This window comes from Microtus pennsylvanicus, chromosome 3 (assembly GCF_037038515.1).
Source record: "Microtus pennsylvanicus isolate mMicPen1 chromosome 3, mMicPen1.hap1, whole genome shotgun sequence".
Classification (NCBI taxonomy): Eukaryota; Metazoa; Chordata; class Mammalia; order Rodentia; family Cricetidae; genus Microtus; species Microtus pennsylvanicus.
This window is the reverse complement of record NC_134581.1, coordinates 6,768,049-6,786,279: the sequence shown is the minus strand read 5'-3', so window position 1 is coordinate 6,786,279 and position 18,231 is coordinate 6,768,049. Positions and strand designations below refer to the sequence as shown.

General features: G+C 42.8%; 1 protein-coding gene across 3 annotated transcripts in view; it reads right to left on the bottom strand.

Moving 5' to 3' along the window:
• The window catches only part of Rbms3 (RNA binding motif single stranded interacting protein 3), a 1,334,377-nt gene that overhangs the window by 1,138,987 nt on the left and 177,159 nt on the right, over nt 1–18,231 (bottom strand). The gene's annotated exons all lie outside the window — the stretch shown is intronic.

Here is an 18,231-nt window from a genome sequence, read left to right as displayed (position 1 = left end):
TATCAAAAGAAGAAAAAAACATGACATCACAAGTTGCAGTAAGACTAAGCATCTCTCCATATATTAAGGCTGAGCAAGGTGACCCAGTATGAGAAGGATCAAAAAGGCTGGCAAAAGAGTTGGACAGCCCCTGTTCCCACTGTTAGGAGTCCCAGAAGAGGGTCAAGCTACACAACTGTAATATATATGCCGAGTGCCTAGGTCAGTTCCATGCAGGCTCCCTGGTTGTTGGTTCAGTCTCTGTGAACCCTATGAGCGCATGTTAGTTGATTCTGTGAGTTTTCTTGTGGTGCTCTTGACCCCTCAGGCTTCTACAATCCTTCCTCCCCCCCTCTTCTGCAGGATTCCCTGAGCTCCACCTAATGTTTGGCTGTGGGTCTGTGCCTGTTTTTATCAGTTGCTGGATGAAGCCCCTCTGATAACAATTTATATCAACCAATGTATACAGCAGAATATTGTTAGGCATCATTACACTAACTTTCTCCCCACTCCAGTCAGGTGTGTTCTATACTAGGTCTCTGGGTCATCCAGCCTGTACATTCTCACATCCCTTCGTGATAAAAGTCTTAGAGAGACCAGGAATATAAGGGATGTACCTAAACATAATAAAAGCAATATACAGCAAATCAGTTGCCAACATCAAATTAAATGGAGGGAAGTTCAAAGTGACGCCATTAAAATCAGAAAAAAAGACAGGGTTGTCTACTCTTACCATATCTATTTCGTATAGTACTTAAAATTCTAGCTAGAGCAATAAGACAACAAAAGGAGATCAAGGGGATACAAACTGGAAGGGAAGAAGTCAAAGTATCATTATTCATAGATGATATGATGGTATACATAAGGGACCCCAAAAACACCACCAGAGAACTCCTACAGCAGATAAACACCTTTAGTCAAGTGTCAGGATACAAACTTAACTAAAAGAAAAATCAGTAGCCTCCTATATACAAACAATAAACAGGTTGATAAAGAAATCAGAAAATCAACAGCCTTCACAATAACCTCAAATACTATAAAATATCTTGGTGTAACTCTAACCAAATAAGTGAAAGACCTATATGACAAGTTCAAGTCTTTGAAGTAAGAATTTGGAGAAGACATCAGAAAATGGAAAAGTCTCCCATGATCATGGATCAGTAAGATTAACATAGAAAAATGGCAATCTTACCAAAAGCAATCTACAGATTCAATACAATCTCCATTATAATCCCAACACAATTCTTTACAGACCTTGAAAGAACAATAATAAACTTCATATAGAAAACCAAAAAAGCCAGGACAGCCAAACAACCTTGTACAATAAAAGAACTTCTGGAGGTATCATTATCCCTGATTTCAAGCTATACTGCAGAGCTATAGTAATACAAATAGAATGGTTTTGACACAAAAACAGACAGGTCGGTCAATGGAATCAAATCGACATAAATCTATATACCTATGGATGCCTGATTTTTGACAAGCCAAAATCACACAATGGAATAAAGAAGGCACCTTCAACAAATGGTGCTAGTCTAACTGGATGTTGGCATGAAGATTGTAATTAGGATACTTTCTTAACTCTTGGAGTATAAATTGTCTGAGTCACTGAATAAAGTTGGCTACTGCATGGCACTTTAGTTCACCTCATTTATTGGCTCCATGTTCCCAGGTCCACCACCTCTAGAGCAGTGACACCCAACTTTGATCGGAACAAACAGAAGGTCCCTGTATATTGACTATAAGTGGAGAAAACGCAGTCAATTTCATAAAACAAACACTACTAGAGATGCAGGAGCAGATAGACCCCAATACAGTCTTCAGTATGTATAAATCATTTGAACAAAAATTTTCAAAAATGGATCTTCAAAATTAAACCATACTGGAACCTTCTCTACTTTTAGTTAACTCTCAAAGTGCCAGGAGCTGCAATGGAGGGAAGTAGGGAGAAAAAGCATTAATGATCTTCTCCAGATGTGAACCCTATAAACTATAGTTAACACGTATTGACACAAATAAAAGACTTGAGGCTCAAGAGGTATCTCAGCTGGTTAAATGCTTTCCACAGATGCATGAACCAGAGTTAGATGCTCAGCATCCATAAAGAAAGCTGCATACAAAGGTACACATCTGTAATCCCAGCACTGTGGAAGCAGAGGCAGAGGATTCCAGGGCCTTGATGGCCAGTCAGTCTATAGTGAAAATGAGATTACCAGGTTCAGTAAGAAATTCTGTCTCCAAAACAAATCAATAGAAGAATACAAATCATCTTGACTTCTGGCCTCGACTTTCACATGCAGACACATTTATACACAAACCACACCACACTACACTACACTACAATACAATACAACATAATAGAAATAACACTTTATCAGGCAATCATCCTTGCTCCTCATGGCAGGAAGTGTAACTGAAGCAAAGATATACTGACACTGTTGGAGAAGCAGAAGTCCTTAGAGCAGGGGGCACATCCTTATGGGGACATTCATAGCTACATTCTTTTTGTATTGGAAATACTTCCCAGTATTCCCTGTTGGCTACTGACTAGAATTTCTATACAGAAAGACCAACAAAAATAGAATATCTGAACAAAACTAACAGACAGACTACTTCATTCTACAACAGAACAAATTCTTCTTTCAATTGTATTGGGAACAATGACCAAAAAAAGGACATATTCATATCATTTAAAAAGACTTAAGAGTTGGTATCATATACAGAATATTTTCTGACCATAATATGGTAAAATTAGAGATCAGTAACACTGGAAAATCTCTGAAAACACAAAAATTAGACAGTCACTTCTAAAGAATCCATGACTCAGAGGAGGCCTGCAAATGTTTCCGCAGAGGATGCTGAGTAAAGAATAAAACATGACATCACATTTTACAGCAGAGTGGAAACAGTGCTGAGAGGCAGAGGTAGAGCAGTCAGTGCTCAGGAACAAGTGGAGGCAGCTCTGGACTCTAACCCAGTTTCAGTCAGCAACATCTAACGTAAGCATCCACCTCAAAGAAAAGTAGAAGAGGGGGCGGAGGGATGGCACAGCAGTTAAAATCATTTGCTGCTCTTCCAGAGGACCTGAGTTCAGCCCTCCAAACTATACTGGAGGCTCAAAACTGCTTTGAACTCCAGCTCCGATGGATTGGGTGCCCTCGCCGCTGAGGGCCCCCATCCACATGTGACATCCACTCACACAGACAAATACATATAACTGAAAATTAAAATCAGTCTTTCAATAAATTAGAAAAGGGTAAGACAACAGGCAACAAGGCAACAGAATGAATGTCTGTATCATACAGTTCATTCTTCATGAAAAAATGAAGCATTAAATCAGTGGGTATAATACCGCACATAAGTGATCCCAAAACTTCCTCAGATCTCTTCTAGAGAAGATCAATATTTTCAGCATAGGGGTGGGATACAAGTTCAACTCACAAAAGTCAGTAGCTTGTCTGTAAACCAATAGCAAGGATGCTGAGAAAGAGATGATGGAAACAGTCCAATTAACAATAGCCTCGGAGGGAAAAAGAAAATCTAGGGATAAACAAAGTAAGGGAAGTAAAATACCTATGCAAAGGAAACTTGAAATCTCTAAAGAGAGAAACTGAGAAAGCCCCTACAAGGTGAACAGATCTCCTATGCTCATGAATTGGTGGAATTTGCATTGTAAAATCAACGCCCTACCAAAAGCAATCTACAGATTCAAAGTAATCTCAGCAAAAATTCCTTAAAAACTTTTAAGATTGACAGAAATAAAAAAAAAGAGCAGAGTTACAATCACGGATATCAGGGACGAAACAGTTGATGTGACTTCACACCTGCAAGGCAGAGGGGAAATCACAACCTCTGCTCGTAAATTCAGCAATTAGAAGAAACGGCAAAATTGCTCAAAAATCACGGTCTATCAAAATTCAGCCAATATGAAATGCACAGTCTGAGGAGGTCTACAGTCAGAGCAGAAATTGAGTTTGTAATTCAAACCTCTTTAACCGATGAAATCTCCAGACACTGAGGATATCGCTACAAGATTCTACCGAACAGTTGTAGAAGAGCTTACAGAAAGTATTGTTCGTTATCTCTTCCAGAAAGCAGAGAATATTTCTCAATAATATTATGAGGCTTGTACTATTGGAGTCTAAAGCCAGGGAAAACAAAGAAAGGGGGTGGATGAGCTGGAGATGAGTGAGGGGCGGCTTACTAATATCTCTCCTGAACACACATTGAGAGATTTCTCCAACAGAATCCTTTTTAAATTGTTTTTTATGTGTACAAATATTTTTGCACGCAAGCGTATTCGTGCCTGGTGCCTATGAAGGCTGGATTCCCCTAGACTGGAGCTACAGTTGACTGTGAGCTTCTATGTAGGTGCTAGGAACTGCACATGGGTCCTCTTGAGGTGCTCTGAACTGGTGAGCCACCTCTCCAGCCCCTCCAACAGACCCTTACTAACCAGACTCAACCATGTATGCCCCTAGTCTGCATTAAGAACAGAACTGCCACCAAGCTGTAGGAACTGTCCCTTCGTTCTTAATAAACCCCTTAGCTGCAAAGAGCTACCCGGTTCCGTGTTAACCCTTTGGAGGAACCATGTTTGGCAGACAAGAATGTTAGGCTACACGTTCCCAGCTACTTCAGCCCAGAGGACCTAACTGGAAGAACCAGGGGTGAGCTATCAGACGAGCAGAAAGGCCCTCCAAAGTCAACCTCGTTTGGGTTCTGATCCATGCTTTCCTTACAGTTTGCTGCTACAGGCCTCCACCCTCAACAGTCTCCTGGTTCCAGTAGAATCCTTTGACATGTGGCTTCTCCTAGGGATCTATGCAGACATGTCTATTCATCCCAGCAGACCACGAGACGGATTCCATCCAAGCCTAGATGGCTGAAGCAAAGTGCTTTCTGGGGTTACTTACACCGTGACTCAGGGGCACCCGAGTCAGAGAGTTGCACTCTGGGAGGAAAGGAACCCCTCTTTTTGTTTTAAGATCGCATCACCAAGGGCCTCAGTGTCTCCCTAAGTAGTCATCCCTGGGCTAAATGGAAAGAATTTTCCTTAGAACAAACCGGTCACAGGTTACAGACAGAGACGGACCGAGTATTCTTTTCCTTTTCCTCCACAGTCATCTTCTTCATTTTATCTTTTATTTAATTTTTTCCAACTTAATATCTTCATTGATTATTTGGGGGATTTCACATCACGCACTCCCACACAGTTTCTTCCCAGTCCTCCCACGTCCTTGACGCTGGCGGTTTACCTTGGGGAAACCATCAGTTTCTCTCTTTATTTAGGCTACTGAATTTCACTTTCTTTATTTTCGTTAAGCCAAATCAACTTAGATGTCTGTTTTTCGAAATTATACATTTATCAAGACGGGGCTGGAGCGACCTTGTCCTCTGCGAGCTCACTAACGCCTACTCGCACCCCTCACTCTCTATTCTACAGTAATTCACTTGCTCTTCCCAAGACATCGGCAAGCTGGCAGGGATTTACAGCTTCCTTATTGCTTTTTATCTTGGTCCTTCTTTTATGTCTGCCGAAGCTTGATGGTCCCAGGAAGACCCATCTTTCTTTATACCGCGCTGATGTAGCCGTAGATCTCATATCTTTTCCTCTGACATTGCCGCAAACTACTCACAAGCCAGGCAGGGGGAGTGCCAGTGCATACGGCTGCCCTAGGCAGCTTCGCAGGTAGTGAGAGCTTTGTATTATGGAAAATAAATAAGTTGAACTGACTGTTAGACAGACACAACTTTTGTTTTTAGGCCACTTAGTGTCCCCACTGGCAGCAGAATGTCCCCTAGCATTGTTTATGACCTCTCTGGTCCGCTACTATGTTGCCTGGCACTCTTCCTCTTCCTAGCAACCTCCATTCCTTTCTTAGATTTCTTATTTTCTTGGTGTCTCCACCCAGGGCTCCTCCATCCACCAATCAAATCCTTATCTCTGTCCTAGTGAAGAAGGCAATACCACTATCTGTTCCTTTTCTCGTTGCTGAGAAAATAGCTGACAAAAGGAACTTAGGGGAAAGGGGTTCTTTGGGATCAGAGTTGCAGGGGACTCTGCCTACAATGAGGTAGAGAAGAGTAGCAATGGAGCAGGAGGTGGCTGGTCACGTGGCATCCAGTTAGGAAACAGAACAATGAATGCTCAGCTTGCTTCCTCCTCAGCCTCAGCTTTGAGTCCAAACCCAAGCCTAAGGAATAGTACTGCCTAATTTGAGGCTGGGACCACCCGCCTCAATTAACCTAATTTAGATTACACAGCCCCGCCTGAAGGCTAATTCTATGCTGGCTCCAAATCTCATCAAGCTGGCAGTCAAGATTAACTACCAGACTCACTCTCTGCCTCTTTCTACAAACCCCAAAGTTCTCATTTAGTCAAAACGAACCACGTTTGGTAAGATGGAAGCTCTATTCTGGGGAGGGAAGATGTATGGGTAGGAGCAGAAAGCCTACAGAATCGGTAAGAACCCCTTTCTCTCTAGGACAATTGGTCTCAACTTCATCACTCCAGGCAGTTTGGACTAGACGAACGTCTGCTGTGGTATGGGGAGGGCGGCCGGCCCTGTGCATTGTGAAGACTGCAGTAAGCTTGCACAAACACCCTTCCCCGGCCAGAACGATAAAGGACACACAAAAGCTTTTCAAATGCCCTCCAGAGGTCAAAATGGCCACTAGCTGAGACGCCCTACTCTAGGGGACCCTCTATAGTCTATATAGAAGAAGCAGACACAATAGCATTACAACCATGAGCCTGAATCTGCTCTGTCTGAAAGTCAATGAACAACACATTAGCCTGCCTTGATTCTATAACTCTAAATGATCACCAAAAATCTAATTTCAATAGGCAGTTGGAAATCAAATGCATATTCAGTATCCTAATTTGTTTTTTAAAATAATGAACTTTGGCACACAGCTCTGGTGATAAAACTTCAAGGCCATATCGGATAATTAGAATTAGGATGTTTTAAAGATAAGACCATTCAAATTATTAGGGGAGATTTTATAGCTTGTATTGTTTAGAGAACGCATTTTGCTCAGAGATACTCTGACTTTCCAAACATTAAACTTCTACTCTTTTCTCTCAAATTACTTGTTAACGACACCATTTTACATCGGTTGGTTCCTGATATTGCGCTCATAAAATATGTGTTCGCCAAACATGACCTATTAGACCTATGATGTTGCTCTGACATAAATATTTCTGAGCATTTCCAAAGCCATATTGGGATCTCAGTTGGAGGGCATAAGGAAAAGTAAAGCAATAGATTAGGTGTGACCTGAGCCAGAATGACTGAAATGCTACTTGGCTTTGGACCCAAACTACAGTGTCTGATAATTTTCAATCCAGAGTTGACCCACCCTTCTGTACCTGATATGAGGTAGGCTGGAAACACTCTAGTTCTGGGAAGCTCAGGTGGTTGTCGAGATGTCTTTAGGGAGATGGCTCAGCAGTGAAGAGTGCTTGCTGCTCTTAGAGAGGACCTGAATTCTGTTCCCAGCACCTACAGGTTGTAACTCAAGTTCCACAGACTCTGATAATCTTGTCTGGTGTCTGCAGTTACTGTATACGTGCACACACGTGCACACATACACACACACATATACATATACTCAGGCTCACACCTCACACATATACACATAAAATAAAACTAAAATATTTTTAATAGGTCTCTATGTATGAGCTGAGAATATAACTGGATATATGCCAAACACTTTGTTTCAGCTGGCTTTCAAATCAATTGGTGAATGTCTCTTTTAACAACAGGGTCACAAGAGGAAGATGAAGCCCAGCCCCAAGCTGCTGGTGAAACTGAAACTTCCGATTCACCCCACATGGTTAAGTCTGGTTCAGAAACCAGGAAGAACCGAGACACCTGGCTATTAAGAAGGTGACCCAGGGTATTGTGGAGTTGAAAAGATATCCAGGCTGGATTAATAAATTCTTACAAGCATGGGCCAGAAGGTTTTTTTTTTGATTGTTTAAAACATGGCTGTATAGAAAGTGATTTATCCAAGAATTTCCAATACCTACCAAGAGCATGCAGTGGGGGACAGTAGGTGGTCCCCTCCCCACATGTTTAAATGCCTGCTGCTTGAAACAAGTCTGTAACATTGACAGAAGGAGAAATAGAGAAATAAGATTATAAATAGGGTCTGAAGTCCACGTAAAGAAGACTGTGGGGGCTGGGGAAATAGATCTCTTATTGGCGTGCTTGCTGTCTACATGATGACCTGAGTTTGACCTTCTGAAGCCACTTTTTGGAGGTTGGGCATGGTGGTACATACTTGTAATCCTAGCACTGAGGAGGTGAGGTCGTGAAGATCTCTGGAGCTGTCTGTGCAGGCAGGAGGCACTTTGGCCAATCTTCTCTTTAGCACTTAGGGTTTTCAGCGTTCTGTGGATGTTTCCCAGTTTCTTGTTTCATGCAGCTGTTTGTTATTTAGGTCACGAATATCCTGTGAGTTTGGCAGACATCCGCTTACAAGGTGGAGGAAGTCATGAAGACTGTGGCCACGAGCAGAAGGAATGGCTGTCGTCAAATCCAGGATGCTCTACTAAATTGGGTAGGGGCCTGAAAATACGGGTTTCTTCCTCACAACTGTGGGGCATAGCAGAAAACCAGCTGAAACAAGGCTAGGAATAAACTCAGTTGGCAGAGGGCTCTCCTAGCGTGCATGAAGTCATGTGTTTGATCCTGGAACTGCATAAACCCAGGTAATGGCACACACCTGCAATCCCAGCACTTGGAAGACAGAGGCAGGAGGATGAGGGGATTAAGGCCATTATCGGCTGTATAATAAACTTGAGATCAACCTAGGATCCTTGAAACTGTCTCAAAGAGAGAGAAAAATAGAGAGAGACAGAGAGAGAGAGAGAGAGAGAGAGAGAGAGAGAGAGAGAGAGAGAGAAAGAAAGATGGCTGAAAATTAGTTACCATGGGTCGAATATAGCTGTAAATTCGCCATTGGACTGTCAGTGTTACCCCACAGCGACTTGAAAGAGTTTAAGTCTGTGGCCAAGTAAAAGTTCAGATACCGTTTGAAAACCCTAAACTGCACTTTGTAAAAACAACAGCAACACACCTGCCCAGCGTTTCCTCAAAGGAACTACAGATGAAAGCCAGAGACTCTACACAGTCCCCTCCTACTCCCTACCACACTGCCACACGGCAGATGTCATTTATCAAAATATTTAAGTTTTTCATCCAAACAGCATGCTTGCCTGACATGTGCATTGTCTGGTGGCCTCTGTCTGCACCAGGGTTTCCTAGTTATAATTCATGAGTGAGACCGAACAGACAAGGATTTGCACCCGATAATGAGGGAGCAAATCCTGTCGTTGAGCGTTCTCAAGTTCCTTCGCTCACCCTGGTGCTTTCCCGGGAAGCTGGTCTCTTGGCAGCCACTCTACAGAGGGAATTCAAGCAATGGACACTCGGTCTTAAGATTCCTGCTCTGAGAGCAGGCCCTGTTCCTCACCAAGGCAGCACAATAGAGTCAACCCTGTTAGCGCAGGCGTGGATGAGCCAGCCCGAAGTTGTAAACATGAGAGAGCGGTCTCCATTTCTCATCTGGCAGAACAACCCCACAGCTGCATAAGCCCAAACCCAGGCACAGGACTTGACTGGCCCCAACACCCACCCCACCTATGCTCCGCTGCAACATGTGAAGGAAGCCGACCCAAAGCAGCAGGATCTCCACAATACAGGGCAACAACAGGATATCTGGGAAGAGTCCTAGGGAGAGTCCCGCTTTGATAGTGTAGTAGAACCAGAGGTCTGGAAACAGACCAATGACTCTGCAGTGAACACTTGCAAGTAAAGACTATGGACAGAAGGATCTAGAGCGTAGCTTACTGTGTCACAGTGTTGCTTCCACGAGATTTTTAATTTTTTTCCTTTTTGTTATTTTTTCCTTTTTTTCCTTAAATTTTGTTTTATTTGGGGTGGGGATTGCAGAAGCAGGCGGTGGATAGGAAGAGATGGGGCATGAATGGGATCAAGATACATGATAGAAAAGACTCATAGAATAAAAAAGACTCCTCCCCTGAAACTTTGGGGATTTAGACTGTAATCATTTGCGTGTGTGCACGCAGGCATGTACACAAACATGTGAACACAGACATACATGTGTGTAAGTACCCAAGGAAACAAGAAGATGACATCAGATCCCCTAGACCTAGAGTGACAGGTCACTGCGAGCCTCCTGACATGTGTGCTGGACAGACACCAAACTCCTGACCACTGAGGTATCCCTCTAATTCTACTCTCAATTTTGTCTCTAGCACAGGTACTGTAGAATGGTTGAAGAAATAGACATACATTAAGCAAATGACATTATCATTCATTTACCAATTCATATATTAAGGCCATGATGGCTAAAACATTTTATTTTAATCTGAGAAAGCTGAGTAGCATTCATTAACAAGGCAACCGTGTCCTCTACATATCCAATCAGAAGGACATAGCAGTCAGGAGAATGAGTACTGAGTACTGAAACTCACTCTAGGAATGTATGTGAATATAAAAGCCAAAGGGTCAAAAAGCCCAGCTAAAGATCTGACCTGGAATAAAACTGTGCTGTGTACTTACGATTTATCTATCATTGGTGAAGTGGAAGCAGTAAGAAACAGAGTGGCTTTGGGAAGAACGCAACACCCTCATTTACCCATCCCTCAGGAGGATGCTGACCAAGGCAGAAGGCCAGGTCATTGGCTGGCCTTAGCCCCAGAGCATAGGATTTTGCTATATTATGAAAGTCACTCTGTTGTTTTTTTGTTTTGTTTTTGGTTTTTTTATTGATTTTTTTTTATTGAGCTATACTCTGTTGTATTAGAAGAAACCAATGGCAATCCTGGATTTTGGATTCCTTGTCTTTTTCAGAATTCTTTCTGTCAAAAATTTTCCCATTCCATTGGTGAAGGAAAATGGTCTTTAATTCCTTTGGGTTTTTTTTTTTGTCTTTTCATTTTTTTTCTTTCTGTCTTTCTTTTCAATAGAATTGTTACATCAAGTAGGGAGAGTGTGCAGGGCCAATGAGGAGGGGACCAAGGAGATAGCTTGTGTTGCTTGTCACCTAAACCAATGAGGAAAGCTCTTTCCTGAGATCAAGCTGCAGGTCACCTGACTCACCTGCCTTAGCGCGAACAGCCCTTGGAGCTAACATCTGAGGTTAATCAATGGCTTCTTGTTCCCTCTCTTGTGTCATGTGACTCCATCCCCTGAACATTACATTGCTTTAAACTTGGAGTGGTTGCCTGTCCTGCTCTTGTATCACCTTCAAGGTTCCTCTGGAGACCTAGTCCCCTAATGCTAGGGTCTGAAGAAGGGCAGCTTTCAGAAGTGATGAAAGCCAAGAGGGTTCTACCTTCTCAGATGGGGTTGGCACTCTTAGGAAATAGCTTAAGACAGAAGGGACACAGCATTCCTTCCTCCCAGAGGATTTGGCAGGTTCCTCTTGGAAACTGAGTCCAAGACCTCACTAGGTACCAACCCATTAATTCTTTAATCTTGGGTTTCTCAGTCACCAGAGCCATGAGAGATGCATTTGTTTTAATAAATCATCCAGCTTAGGTATTACAGTACTACAAACGCTCAGAATTGAACTTCCAAATTCTCCTTATAGCTTATGCATTCAAGTATGACCTAATATCTTTAATGTCACCTCATATGGAATTGACTTAAGGCTTCATTCTATCTATAACTCCACTGTCTTCCTAGTATATAAGGGTCATGCCTGTCACAGATTTGTATGTTATCCATGGTTTAGAAAACATCCCTAAGACTTCTGGCTGGCTGCTCTTTTCTCATTTGTTTATGCCTCATTTTAAATAAAGAAACTTTCCCTAACTCAGTGTCTTTAACAAACACCTTTCTTTGACATCACTTTGTTTTCTGCTCAGCACAAACTCCAACCTCACTGATTGATTTCTTCCTTTGTTCCTCCTCTATGGTGTAAGTTCTTTGTAGATCTAGTATGACCTCCAAAGGAGGGCCTTAAATATATGATAAGTAATAAATAACATCCTTTTTGCAGGGACATCCGTCTCAGTCTCCCCATGTGTAGATATATGACATGAAACCTGAGTTTAGCATCCAAAAAAAAAAAACCATCTTTACCATCAAAAGCACCAGAGTTAAGACAGATGTGAATGCTGCATAGTTAAGTAAGACAGAAGGGAGAAAAGCAAACATTTGGAGAGCTAAGCAATGGTATAGGATGGATGCTTTTACACTTCTGTAAAACCTGTTGGAGTTTAGTAGATAAAGAAAAGAAAAAGATGACATAGGACAGAATATGAAGGATAAGAGCATATTTAATGGCATTACGGGGCTTGCAAGATTGCTCAGCAGTTAAGCGAGATTGCTGCTTTCCCAGAGGACCCAAGTTCTATTCCTAGAACTTCCATCAGGAGGCTCACAACCACCTGTAACTCAACCCCCCTTCAAGGAGTCCTGTTTTTCTCAGCGAAAGATAAAATGAAGATATTAATGTTGAAGAAATGTATCCGTGACTGACTCGTGTGATTGACAGAAAGGGGGATGTTAGTGTGACAGTGCCTGACCTGAAAGTTCCACCACTCACACAAACCCACACTCAGTCTCTCCCTCTCTCACACATGCACATACACAAGCGCACAATTAAAAAGAATAAGAGACTTTTAAAAATGGAATGATAATATATCAAAACAGCAAGCCAGTCCATATGTTGACAGTGGCAGACAGAGAAAAAATGAAGGTACCAGGACTGTGACTTGGAAGATATGAATGACGGGATGGAGAATTTGAACACATCTCATTTTGTACCAGGAACCAGGAAAGATCCTAGCTCAGAGGAACACATGACTGAAATATGATCTCTGAGGGGCATTTTTGGCTGTAATATTTAAGAACAGTGTAGCACAGGAAGGCTGGAAATGGGGAAAATCTGAATTTGAAGGACAGCGCTGAGTCTAAGACGTTCTTTTTCTCAGTGGAAGATAAAATGAAGATATTAATGTTGGAGAGATATGTCCATAGCCAAGACACATGAATGATGAAAAGGGGATGTTAGTAAGATGGATGCTGAACCCAGAACTCAGGAAGAAGTGAACAGAAACAGAAAAAGCAGGTTGGGAAGAGGAAGTAGGCAGGTAACTGAACTGCCAAGAGGCATCCGGGTTGGAGATGCCCTACCGCTGCACAGAAAGGAAGATTCAGTGTGAGAGCAGGGACTCTGGATTACTGATCTATACCTTCTAGAAATAATGTCTTAGCTTGTGCCTGTGTGGAATGGGATCCCGAAAAGAAAACTAAACAGTTGAGGAACAAAGGATGATAACATTAGAAGAACACCTACCTTAGGGGTCAGAAAGAGGAGCAAAAATAACAAAAGAATTTTTTCATTTGGCCCCAAAATAAACAGGATGCACCTGCTCCAAGTGTCAGAAGTTCAGGTCCCTAACAATAGCATAAATGAATGCAGTGATTTATCTTGCAGCCCGAGTCTTCCTACAGGATCACAATGTCTTATTAACGTCAGTCACAGTGTGCAGTTATTACAGCTGCTTATTATTCCTGTTGAGGAGACAGCCTGGCTGGCTCTTGCTTACACACTTAAGAGGACAGATGTCCTCCTGTAAGAGACAGCACGTAAAGGAGAGATGGAGGGGGTGTTGCAACCTTCAGATGATGTCAGGACTCTAACGTTTCAAGTCACAGCACTCTGTTGTTTGTGGGCACTATTTATCTCTCATCACAGAATGTTTTGGAAGAAATTTCAGTGGTATTTATTTACAGTAGATAGAAGTTTCTTAAACGAATGATAGAATTGTATAGTATTTTAACTGAAGTCTTCATACTTCCGTGTTCAGAGGCTGGAGGACAAGCTCAGATGCTCTCACCATTCACCATGTTTGAGGCAGCATCTCTTGTTGAGTGCTGCATAGGCCAGGCTAGCTGGTCCTCTCACCCATCTGGAGAGTCTCCCATCTCTGCCCCTGTCTTATAAGAGCTCTGGGATTACAGACAACCACTAGTGCATCTGGCTTTCTTGACATGGTTCTAGGAGTTCAAATCTAGGTTCCTGTGGGTTTTTGCAGCACAAGCTTTACTGCCTGGGCTGCCTGTGCAGCTCTGGACGGAGCTACAGCACAGCAACAACATCACATCTGTTAGAAAATGTGAACACAGACTTAGGATCTCAACCCTATGCTTTCTAGAACTTCTGTTACTGTGGTCAAACGGATGATGATAATCCTCACACTCAGGTGGATAAAACCCATCTACAGTCTTTGGGACTTTCAGAGTTTCTCAGCACTAAAATCTTAGCTAATAGTAGAGGAAACAATGAGTTTCCCCAAACAAAACAGATCCCAAACCTTAATGACAGCCATGTCTTCGCCACACAAAAGTAAATAATGAACCATTGAACAATGTAATTCTCTGATTTTTTTTTCAAATAGGAAACTTGACCCCCTAAAATTTGAACAGACAGTCAAGGACGGAGCATGGATTTCTTTCTCACCCCAGGTCAGGAAGCTACTTCCATTCATTTATTCTAAAATACAGCTGGAAATGAATACAACTATTTCCTCTCTCCACGTTAATGGTTTGGAGTAAAGGTGAAGTGGGCGGCTAATGACTGGAGCGCTCCATCCTCATGTGCTGTGAGGACACAGCCCTGGCTGGCCTCTGGCAACACTGATGTGGATTAAGAGCATGAAATGACCGTGGATGTTTCTGGGCCTCCATTTACCTCACCAACCAATTACACAGCACATCTTGACTGGGAACGCAATAGAGAGAAATACATTTCTTCGGTCACATCTTTTTTACTGTACCAAGTTGACATTTTCCTATGTTTATCCTTAAAAGCAGCACCGGCGGGTCAGCTTGACATGCTTTTTAGACCATCATAACTTGCCTTGGAGAACTGGTTTGGGTTGATATTGCTAATGGCAGAAAAATGAAACCCTGTCTGCAAAACTGCCATAGCAGAAAAAGCAAGCTTCTTATATAACAGCCTTGATCAATGTGTTAACTACTCCACAGAATATTCAATAGTGCCCCCCCCACGACATATACACTCAATGTCCCACACACCAACGGTTGGCAGGCAGATAGTGTCTCGGAGTATCCAGTAATGGGATTTGACAAGAGCCAGGCACTTTGGGCAGGCTCAATCAATGCTAATTAACAAGAAAGGGACTCAAAGGCAAAAGGAATCCTTGAACTCCATGTGGGTGAGGTGGGGACGGCTGGCTGGAGACCTCCCTTTCCCATTACACTCGTATATTTAATTACTTGTTCCAGTCCATGCACTGGAGTCTGCCTTGCTGTCAGGTGGCTTTGGACTGATCCCATGTGTTAGCTGAGGATTTCCATGAAAAGGAAATGTCTCATAACTGTGGAGACACCTGTCTGCGGAGACAGGAAGCCCTACTCTGCCAACTGGGTCTCAAATGTATCTCCTTGTGTGTGTGTGGGGGGGGGAGTATCTGTACATGGATAGAAAGTAGGAGGTGCAAGACGGAAGAGAGGTAATGCCACATGACAAACAGATTAATGTAAATGGGCTATTTAAGTTATAAGAGCTAGTTAGGAACTAAGCCTGAGCTATAGTCTCTGGGTCATGATTTGGGATCTGGCTTGGGGGACAGAGAAAGACTTGCTCCAAAGCCCTTCAACTTTCCCTCACGGATTGGGCTCATGAAGCCTTACCTTTCTCTGAGGGACTGATGATGGTTAAGGGTCACTGAAGAAGGGAGTGTCATTTCTCAGTGGTATAGTCACTGAAATGCCAACCATGCTATTTCAAGTACCGCTCACCCACCTATGAGCAATCTACCCCAATTAAAGTCAGTGATACATACACAAAGAGAGAGAGAAACAGAGACAGATACACATACACACAGAAAGACAGATACGCATATAGACAGAGAGACAGAAAGACAAACATGCATGCACACATTCTCACACACACCCAGAGAGACATACACACACATAGAGAAGAGGGGCTTGTTGGGAAGCATAAGGGTTCAACATAAGGGGTGGGTTGGGGGTAATAATGGGTGGATGACTAAAATTCAACATATACATGTATGAAATTGTCAGAGAACAAATGAAAAAACAGCTGCTGAGCATGCTGGGAAGAGCCCAGGGTTTGGTATAGTGTATGCCTGTACTGTCTCAACTACACCTCTCATAAGTCAGAGGACTTGGCCCAGTTACCTGTCCACTTCATGCCTCAGTTCCTCCCACGTGAAACAGGGGTACCTACTTCATGTTGCCATTATAAAAATTAAATGATTCTGTGCTCTTAAAACATTTTGCCTAGTGGGTAACATAATATGTGCACAGTTATTAGCTCAGTGTCTTTCAACCTTCATACACTGCAGCTCTCTAATACAGTTCCTCATGCTGTGGTGAGCAAAGTTATTTCATTGCTACTTACTTCATAATGGAAATTTTGCTACTGTTACGAATCATAATGTAAATTTTTTTTGGAGATAGAGGTTTGCAAAATGGGTCAGTACCCACAGGTTGAGAACCACTGTATTAGTTTATCACCACAGTTATTAACACCATTATGACAATTTCAAGGTAGGAAGGGGAGCTGGAGAGATAGCTCGATTGCTAAAGCCTGGGGCTCACAGTCAACACTTTAAGAGTTCAATTCCCAGCACCCATGGCAAAGCCCTGCTCTCCAACTTCCCTTGACTTTTCAATGTTGAAAGTAGAGAACATTTTCTCTGTCTTGTCTGTCTTCACATTCTGGGACTGTGTCTGTAACACTCTAGGCAATCAGGAAAAGCATTTGCTACACCGGACTGGGTAATCGTACTTCCTGCCTTCACATTTTGGTTCTTTCAAAATCTCAGGCATGGTGATGTAGAGTGTTGAGCATGCTCAAACCTGCTTCTTACAAATGTGACAAATGCCCTCCAAAGTGGCCATCTGTGGGTGGCATCCCAAGGAGAAAGAGACTTCCTGATCAGTGTTTAGAAGGAGGCATTCACCTACCATAATCATGGCATGAACCTGAGGTTGCAAACGGGAAGAGCAGTACCCAAATTTCTATGTACAATAGCCATTTTTTATATAGTATGTGCATGTGTGTGTACAAGCACCTGCAAATATGATTGCGTACATACCACAGTACACACATGGAGGGAGATGTCAGTACACATCTTCCACCTTGTGTGAGACAGGGTCTCTTGTTCACCCCTGCATACGGCAGGCTAGCTGACCCATACTTTTCCAGGGACTCTCCTGTGACTGGGAGTGCTGGGCTTATACGTGCACACTATCATATCCACCTTCAATGGGTTTGGGGGACCCAAACAAACTCAGGTCATTCTGCTTGTGTGGCAACTTTTTCCTTTATCACACCTTGTAAGTCCTTTTCTATGAAGAAGATCGTGTCATCTCTGTGAGAGAAAAAAAAATACATTGGACCCATTTCACATAGAGAGAAACTAAGGTATCTGGCTCTGTGATCAAGGTAGGAGCAGCAGCATCTCATCTCCTAACTTATGTCCCAAGAATCTTTGCTTTGCATTTCTGTATCATTAAGCAGACAGGCCTGTGCTGCTACTCTGAGGCCATCCGATTGTGCTGGGTTGCCCTGTTCTTTAATAACAATGAAATAACCACAATTTATTGGGTGTGGCCCTATCCCAAAGTGTTCGCTGGAGCTCACTAAGTAGACTAGGCTGGCTGGGCCAGTGAGCCCTGGGCATCTGCTGCTTGTCTGTCTCCACAATGCTGGGGTCATAAGCACAATCCACCATGTCCACTTTTGGGTTTTGGTTTGTTGTTGTTTTGATGTGAATTCTGAGGATCAAATCCAGGTCCTCATGTTTGGATGGCAAGCTTACCAACTGAGCCATCTACAGAGCCCCTTAATGCCACTTCTGAAAGAGTGGTCTGGCTTGATGCAGCTGAGATCTCTGGCAGACAAAACCTCTTGTAGGTCTCCTGGATGTTCTGATAAATCACTAAAGACACGCTTGGGAAGGAATTCAACAGACACTTTATTGCTGAGTCAAGCAAGGGGTTTTATTGTAAGGTAGACATAGTTACAGGGCAGACACAGGAACATCCCACCTGCAAACCCCCCTACAGAAGCATGCTGTCTTTCTTCAGCTCTTCTCAAGTCGGCAGACCTACACAGGCCTGAACAACGCAGTTGGTAATGTCGTTGGTCCCCTACTCCTACCTGACCTTAGAAAACAGCAGGGCCAAACCACCTAAAATTGCCCCA